Source organism: Callithrix jacchus, chromosome 1, assembly GCF_049354715.1.
Source record: "Callithrix jacchus isolate 240 chromosome 1, calJac240_pri, whole genome shotgun sequence".
Lineage (NCBI taxonomy): Eukaryota > Metazoa > Chordata > Mammalia > Primates > Cebidae > Callithrix > Callithrix jacchus.
In genome coordinates, this window is record NC_133502.1 from 195495009 (window position 1) to 195503711 (window position 8703).

Consider the following 8703-nt stretch of genomic DNA (forward strand, 5'->3'; position numbering starts at 1 on the left):
AGTACATCTGATCAAACAAGAGTTTTCACCTTTTCTTGACAGAAAAAACAGTGTTGTCTGTTGTCTCACCATGTGTTGGAGACGTCCTGAGGCGTATCGTGCTTGCCTCTGGTTGGTCAGAAGTGTTGTACTCAAAGCTGTGTCTATAGAGGGAGACAATAAAAAAAGATGTGATCATTGATAAAAGTGAATCAACTCGTTTATTCGGCTGCTGCATTTAGGCTGTTTACCTACCTCTACTTTTATCTATTGAAATGAATGTATAGACATAGGATAGAACCAGGCAAGATGGCACATGCTTGTAGTCCCAGCTCCTCAGGAGGCTGAGATGGGAAAATCCCTTGAACCCAGGTCAGGAATTTGAGGCCACCATGAGTAACACAACGAGACCCTCCTTTATTTAAAAACAAACAAAGGAACAAAAAAAGAAAAATGTTGGCTTTGAGTCGTACAAAATCAGCTTTGCATAAAATAAATCAAGATGGCAGTACATTTTAAAAGACAGGTCTATTTTATAGGCAAAATATGTATCCTGGAGTTTAAATTAAAAAAAAAAATTCGGCATATCTGTCATTTCCATGTCATTCTGAGGACACAGAACCTTAGTTCTGTTAAGTAGCTGTCTTCCATAGTCATGTGAGATCTCTAAGTCTTTATTTCTTCATTAGCAATACATAGGGAGAACGAACATACACAGGCTGCATTTGTATTGGAAAGGGCCAAATGAGACATAAGTAAGCTGCGTTGTAATCCTAAAGAATGACAATAGGCTGGGCAAGGTGGCTCATGCCTAAATCCTAGCACTTTGGGAGGCCAAGGCGGGTGGATCATGAGGGCAGGAGTTCAAGACTAGCCTGGCCAAGATGGTGAAACCCCGTCTCTACTAAAAATATAAAAACTAGCTGGTTGTAGTGGCGAGCACCTGTAATCCCAGCTACTCGGGAGGTTGAAGCAGAGAACTGCTTAAACCCAGGAGGTTGCAGTGAGCTGAGATCATGCCACTGCAACTCCAGCCTGGACAAAAGAACGAGACTGTCTCAAAAATAAATAAAGAGCCCCTTTTGGAATCTCATTTGTCACTACTCATTTACTAACTGGCATGTAAAATTACTCAGAGGCTTTCCTTACACCACCAAGTAGAGTCTTTTACACAAGTACTTACATGCTTTGTGTATAAAGGTATAATCTGTTAATTCGCATATTTGTTTATTCTGAAGCAATCCTTAAATATCTTAAAAGTGAGTATGGTACTTCCAAGTTACAGAGTGACACTTATTATGTCTTAATTATCCTACCTCTTAAAAAATTAAGAGCCCAACCAAAGTTTAAATAGAAAAGCTAGAGCTGTAAGACATTTCCTCTACAGTGATGAAATCTCTGGCATTTAAATGAAACCAAGGAGCCAACGTGATTTAGTATCTTTATGATATAATGTTTTCTATTTTGAACATTTTAGTTTTTATTCAAGAACCATATTGTTAACCAGAATTATTTTTACTTAGATTCATCTCTGCAGAATTTTAGAGGCAAACCAATTGTTCTCTCTTTTCTACTCCCTCCCGTCCCCCTGCCTCTGTAGAGATGGAAAAACTCCAACTTTATCTTTCAACAAGATCCTACTGTCAGGATGGGGAAGGACAAAGGGGGAGCCACTGCAACAAACACTCTTACACAGGCAAGGTCTGGCACTTTAACCTTCAGTCTTTACATAGCACATGTAATAGTCAACGTTACATGTCTTTGGAAAGTTTTGACCACCAACCATCCCCACCTGTCTTTCAGAACAAGGAGGTAAATAAAGCCTGTTAAGTCCATTAGATTAAGTCTGGAGACATATTTTGTGTTAAAGTAAGAATTTTAAAGTAATCAGAGCCTCATGGGTAAACTCCTTTGGGAGAAAACCTCCAAATACCCACCCATTTTTCTGCAGCCCTGGCCGTGACATTTCACACCTTTCACAATTATTTTAAGTACCCTCCATTTTCTTTCCTTCTGTGTTCAAATTACAGTTAGAAGAAACTAAGCAGTTTCTATCAAGGTGACTTAAGGCACCCCATTAAGAATACCATATAGTCTCTCCCACAGCAACCTCCATTCTGATTTTAAATAAGAAATCCCCAAACATTTGAGTATGAATTGTCCTGAGATTTAGCTACTTTAACAAAGGAAACAATTAGGCACTTACCTGGTTTCTTAACTTAGGTAGCATCTAGGTAGGTACAAAGAAAGAACAAGATGGGTAGTGGAAAGTTGGGATATTTCAGTTTTTATTGAGAAAAGGGAGAATATTTCAAAGAAGCCTCAACAAAGTCCCCACAGCATAATAAATAAAGCTACAGAGAAGAGGAGTCATAAATAAATGGTCCTATGCCAGCCTGGGAGAATGAGATGAGGGAGCAAGAACTGGGCGTTTGGGAGGGGAGGAGAAAGGAAACTGACTGGACTCTCTGCAGAAAGACTAAGGGGTAGGAAGGTAAGGAAGAACCAGCCTTTGTCCCTGGCCAGCTCTGGGAAAGCTGACTACGGCCTGCCATCGTGTCCCCAGCTGCTGCATCATAGATCTCAGCTTCACAGGGACACAATGACCCCTGGTGCTGTTCCAACTCAGGGCTGGCCCTGGGGCGCACACAGCAGGTCAGTATGTTCCCCATGGGGCGCCTCTACTCCTGTCTGCCACGCCTATGCCTCTGCTGACAGCTTTGGCCACACCCTCCTGCTGCCCTAAGCTGAGGCTATGCTGCAGTTGCAGAGACCGTCTTGCTGCTGCTCGCCTGCCCACCCCACAGCCCAGTCCCAGCAGGGGCTCGGGCCAAGCCCTGCACCCTGCTGCCTCCCCTGAGTTGACTTGTCTGGGAGGGTGAAGACCAGCTGACTTAACAGGTTATGAACCAAACAAGCACTGAAAGACATAACTGCCTGAATGGAGTACAGACGGAGCTCCTCCTTAGGCAGTCACCTACAGACTGAAGCCCACTGGCCCAGGTGGGAGCCCAGGCATGTGGCTCACAATGCCCCACCCTGACTGCCTCACCTCCCCCACATCTCAGAATACCCTGCCTAGGCTGCTCTCCTGGCAGAAGGGGAAGCAGGCACGTCTTAAGAGGTGACTGCACAGAGTATAAGCATGTGAAGGAGCAACTGTCAAACACGTATAAAACCATCAGATCTCAGCTGGGCACAGGGGCTCATGCTTGTAATCCCAGCACATTTGGAGGCTAAGGTGGGTGGATCATTTGAGGTCAGGAGTTTGAGACCAGCCTGGCCAACATAGCGAAACCCCGTCTCTACTAAAAATACAAAAATTAGCTGGGCGTGGTTACACCTGCCTGTAATCCCAGCTACTGAGGAGACTGAGGCAGGAGAACTGCTGGCACTCAGGAAGTGGAGGCTGCGGTGACCCAAGATTGTGCCACTCCACTCCAGCCTGGGCAACAGCGTGAGAATCTGTCCCAAAAACAACACACACAACTCCATGAAATCTCATGAGAACTCACTGAGTATAGTAAGAACAGCATGAGGAAAACTGCCCCCATAATCCAATCATCTCCCACCAGGCCCCTCCCTCAACACATGGGGATTACGGGGATTACAATTCAAATGAGATTTGGGTGGAGACGTGGCCAAACTGTTTCAGAAAGTAAAGGCAGAAGTCATGCTTGGAGGGGAAGTGACGTTGTAGATTAGTATATTTTTAAAAGAACTCTTTTTGTTTTGAGACAGATTCTTGCTCTGTTGCCCAGGCAGTGGCATAATCTTGGCTCACTGGAACCGTCGCCTCCTGGATTCAAGTGATTCTCATTCAAGTGCCTCAGCCTCTCAAGTAACTGTGATTACAGGAGCCCGACACCACGTTCAGCTAATTTTTGTATTTTAAGTAGAGACAATATTTCACCATCTTGGCCAGGCTGATCTTGAACTCCTGACCTCAAGTCATCCACCTGCCATGGCCTCCCAAAGTGCCTGGATTACAGGCGTGAGCCACCGCTCCTGGCCAGAACATTTTTTGATGTGGATTTCAAAATGCCTCCGTTTCATTCAACATTAAGTCCCTGCCCCATGCCAGGCACTGTATGTATGAAACAGTCGCAACTCTCAATGGGCGTAGGCAGGTACGGAAAGGCTTAAGGAGTTTGTTTTCCGAGACCGTACTGCTGGACAGTGTATTAACCTGGGATACAAACCCACCTCTGTTTGACCCCAAATTTGATGCTAGTTTTAATTATATTCTGAGGATTGGAGTCATTGAACTATACAAAGATGAGGAGTGTCTGTCAGATGTTGTGTAGTGGTCTGTTTAATAAGAACTGAAGGGAGCAACAAGACTAATTAAGAGACTTCAAAGGAAGAGTAATGCTACAGGCAGTGGCAGTGACAAGAGTGGAGGAAAACGTTTTGCGATCATCTGGGAGACAGAATAGGAAGTGCTTGGTCATGAGATCTGAAAGAAGAGGGGAGGTAGAGGGAAAACAGAGCTGCTCAGGCTCTGCTGGGGAAGACTGGGTACGCAGCAGTGCCTTCCTCCTGGCACAGAATGTAGGAAGAAATAGGTGAGGAGGAACAGAGTTTCTTTACTCTCAGTGTCACATTAAAATGGAATTCTCGGGTCAAAAGTTGAATATCAATCTCTGTAGGCTACATCCATTTCTGGCATCCCAACATGTTTTCAAAACCACACACATACTAAATCAAACTATTAAGAGTAACTGGAAAAATTTTCTAAAATGAGCATGTTAAGAATATCACCATTTTTTATTACTTTCATGGAGTAACTTTGAACCTCTGATTACAGAAATGAAAAGCAGACATCTTCTCCTTTTAAATTTCCCCAGGTACTCTTAATAGTTTGATTTAGTATCTGTGTGGTTTTGAAAACATATGTTGGGATGCCAGAAATGGATGCAGCCTACAGAGATTGATATTCAACTTTTGACCAGAGAATTCCATTTTAATGTGACACTGAGAGTAGAAAACTTTTCCTCCTCACCTATTTCTTCCTATGATTATAGCAAGTGAGGGATCTGGTATAAAATAAAGTTAATACACGCAGCAAAACATTTAGAATTCTATTGTCCTCAGAACAGAGAAGGCAATGGAAGCCATGGGCGTGGGAGTGATTGCCTTGAGAAGTTGTGTATAGTAAAGAGGAGTGCAGAGAAAAGACCTGGGGAATAGGGCGATTTACACGGCATTAAAGTCGAGCTTACAGAATTGAGCAGTAGGAGTCAAGGGACCTGCGTATGAATCAGGAACAGCTGCTCCCGTGAGTCACTAGAAAGGAGAAGATGTCTGCTTTTCATTTCTGTAACAGCAGCACCTAGCACAGGGCCTGGTCAATAGATACTCAGTATGTATAATCTCAATGCACAGAGTCAAGTGTTGCCAGGAGCGCAGGACAGCTACAAATCAGCTATGGCAACTCAGTGACTGGGCTTGCGTGCGTGTGAGTGAGCGAGCCGCGTGTCAGGGCAACTCAGTGACTGGGCTTGCGCGTGTGTGAGTGAGCGAGCCGCGTGTCAGGGCAACTCAGTGACTGGGCTTGCGCGCGTGTGAGCGAGCCGCGTGTCAGGGCAACTCGGTGACTGGGCTTGCGCACATGTGAGTGAGCAAGCAGCGTGTCGGGGCAACTCAGTGACTGGGCTTGCGTGCGTGTGAGTGAGCGAGCCGCGTGTCGGGGCAACTCAGTGACTGGGCTTGCGTCCCTGTGAGTGAGCGAGCCGCGTGTCAGGGCAACTCAGTGACTGGGCTTGCGTCCGTGTGAGTGAGCGAGCCGCGTGTCGGGGCAACTCGGTGACTGGGCTTGCGCGCGTGTGAGTGAGCAAGCCGCGTGTCAGGGCAACTCAGTGACTGGGCTTGCGCTCGTGTGAGCGAGCCGCGTGTCGGGGCAACTCCGTGATTGGGCTTGCGCGCATGTGAGTGAGCAAGCAGCGTGTCGGGGCAACTCAGTGATTGGGCTTGCGTGCGTGTGAGTGAGCGAGCCGCGTGTCAGGGCAAATTAGTGGACTGGAGGTGAGAAAACAATGACACAACCGAGGGCTTCTCTCACTGGATCTGGCTGAGAGGAGGAGGGGGCAGTGGCAGCTAAAGGAAAACGCGTGGTAAAGAAAGCCTTTCATTCCAAGATTCAACAAAAAGGGTGAGGGTACTTCTGTGTTAAAGCGAAAGAGCCAACAGAGAAAACACATTTTTAGGTTAGAAGAGAAGGAAGAAGGAATGCACAAGGGCCCCAAAGGCACAGGTGCATGCAATCCGGATTTGGGAGAGATTAGCTTTGGACTCCTACAAAATCAAGAAGGGAGAAAGGACCATGTGATACTTCTGGTCTCTAGAGAGATTTCTGGTAGAGGAAAGGTTAAGGAAGAGATCTTTCTATGATCTTTATTTTAACAGACTTTTCAAAAACATATTGTGGGGAAAAAGGATATTATGTATAGAGAAGTCGAAGAAACTTACAGGAAGATGTCCGACCACTAACAGCTCAGGATTGTAGCTCCCAGTGAAAGCCCAGAGAACGAGACAACGCCACACTTTTAGACGAATTTTCATCACTCACCGATCAGCCGATTCCCAGTGGAGGAGCCCCACGGGTCGCCAGCGCGACTCTTGTGGCCACCGCAGCGGTTTCGCCGGCGTCTTGGTGCAGCAGCTCTTCATGCAGAGCCAATGGGACTGCTTCCCCTACCGACCGGAGTTTGGAGCTCCGGGAAGTCAGAGCCGCTTGTTGCGGACTCAAGAGGGAAGCCAGACCAGAGATTCCCGGGCAGAAGAGCACCATCAGTCTTATCGCTGCTATTTAGGCCGCCACAGTGGGTTGCTCGGATCCCAGCACTGGGAATCAATGAGTCGGGCGTCGACTCAGAAACCTAATTAGAAAGGCGGTTCATCTATAATGAAGGGGAAAAAACAGCCTAAGAAGGCCGAGTATACTCAAAATCAGAACCCATCAGCAACGGAACAAGCCCTGATGGAAAAGGACTCATCAGTAACCGAACAAGCCCTGATGGAAAAGGACTGTGTTCTATTATCTGAAGTAGGCTTTAAAAGGTGGATGATAAGAAACTTCTGGGAGTTAAAGGAACTTGTTCTAACCCAATGTAAAGAAACCAAGAACTTGGAAAAAAGGTTCGATGAAATGTTGAAAAGAATAGACAATATAGAGAGGAATACAAATGAACTTATGGAGTTGAAAAATACAACACGAGAACTTAGTGAAATATGTACAAGCTTAAACAGCCGAATGGATCAAGCAGAAGAAAGGGTATCAGAGGTCGAAGATCAACTTAATGAAACAAAACAACAAGACAAGAATAGAGAAAAAAGGATAAAAAGGAATGAGCAAAGTCTCCAAGCAATATGGGACTATGTGAAAAGACCTAATATACACTTGATTGGTGTACCTGAATGTGACAGAGAAAATGAATTCAAGCTGGAAAATACTCTCCAGGACATTATCCAGGAAAATTTTCCTCATTTAGCAAAGCAGGACTCTATTCAACCCCAGGCAATACAGAGAACACCACAAAGATATTCCTCAAGAAGACCAACTCCAAGGCACATAATCGTTAGATTCACCAAGATTGAAACGAAAGAGAAAATATTAAGGGCAGCCAGAGAGAAAGATCAAGTTACCCATAAAGGTAAGCCTATTAGGCTTACAGCAGATCTCTCAACGGAAACCCTACAAGCTAGAAGAGAGTGGGGGCCAATATTCAATATACTTAATCAACAGAACTTTCAGCCCAGAATTTCATATCCTGCCAATTTAGGCTTTACATTTGAAGGAAAAATAAAATCTTTTAGGAACAAGCAAGTACTCAGAGATTTTATTACCACCAGGCCTGCTTTACAAGAACTTCTAAAAGAAGCCATTATACACAGAAAGGAACAACCAGTATGACCCTTTCTAAAAATACACCAAAAAGTAAAGAGCATTAACATAAAGAAGAATTTTTATCAACGAAAGGACAAAATAGCCAGTTAATATCAAACGGCAGCAACCCTAAATTTAAATCAACCAAATCTCCCAATCAAAAGATACAGACAAAATCTAACGGTATATCCAAAGATATACATAGACTCAAAATAAAGGGTTGGAAAAAAAAAGTACCAACCAAATGGAGAGCAAAAATAAATAAATAAAAAGCAGGAGTTGCAATTTTCACATTTGACAAAATAGATTTCAAAGCTACAAGGATACAAGGGTAAAAGGATTAATGTAATAATAAGAGATCTTAACACCCAGATACATAAGACCCATAATGAGATTTAGATTCAACGAGACAGAAAATTGATAACGATATCCGGGACTGGAACTAAGATCCAGAACAAATAAACTCAATAGAGCTCTCCATTTTAAACACCAAAATATACATTATCCACAAAATCTAACGATATATCTAAAGATATACAAAGACTCAAAACAAGGGGATGGAAAAAAACTCACCAACCAAATGAAGAGCAAAAATAAATAAATAAAAAGCAGGAGTTGCAATTCTCACACTTAATAAAATAGATTTCAAAGCTACAAGGATGCAAGGGTAAAAGGATTAATGCAACAATAAGAGATCTTAACACCCAGATACATAAGACACATAATGAGATTTAGATTCAACGAGACAACAAATTGATAACGATATCCAGGACTTGAACTCAGAGCCAGAACAAATAAACACAATAGAGGTCTCCATTTTAAACACATAAAATATG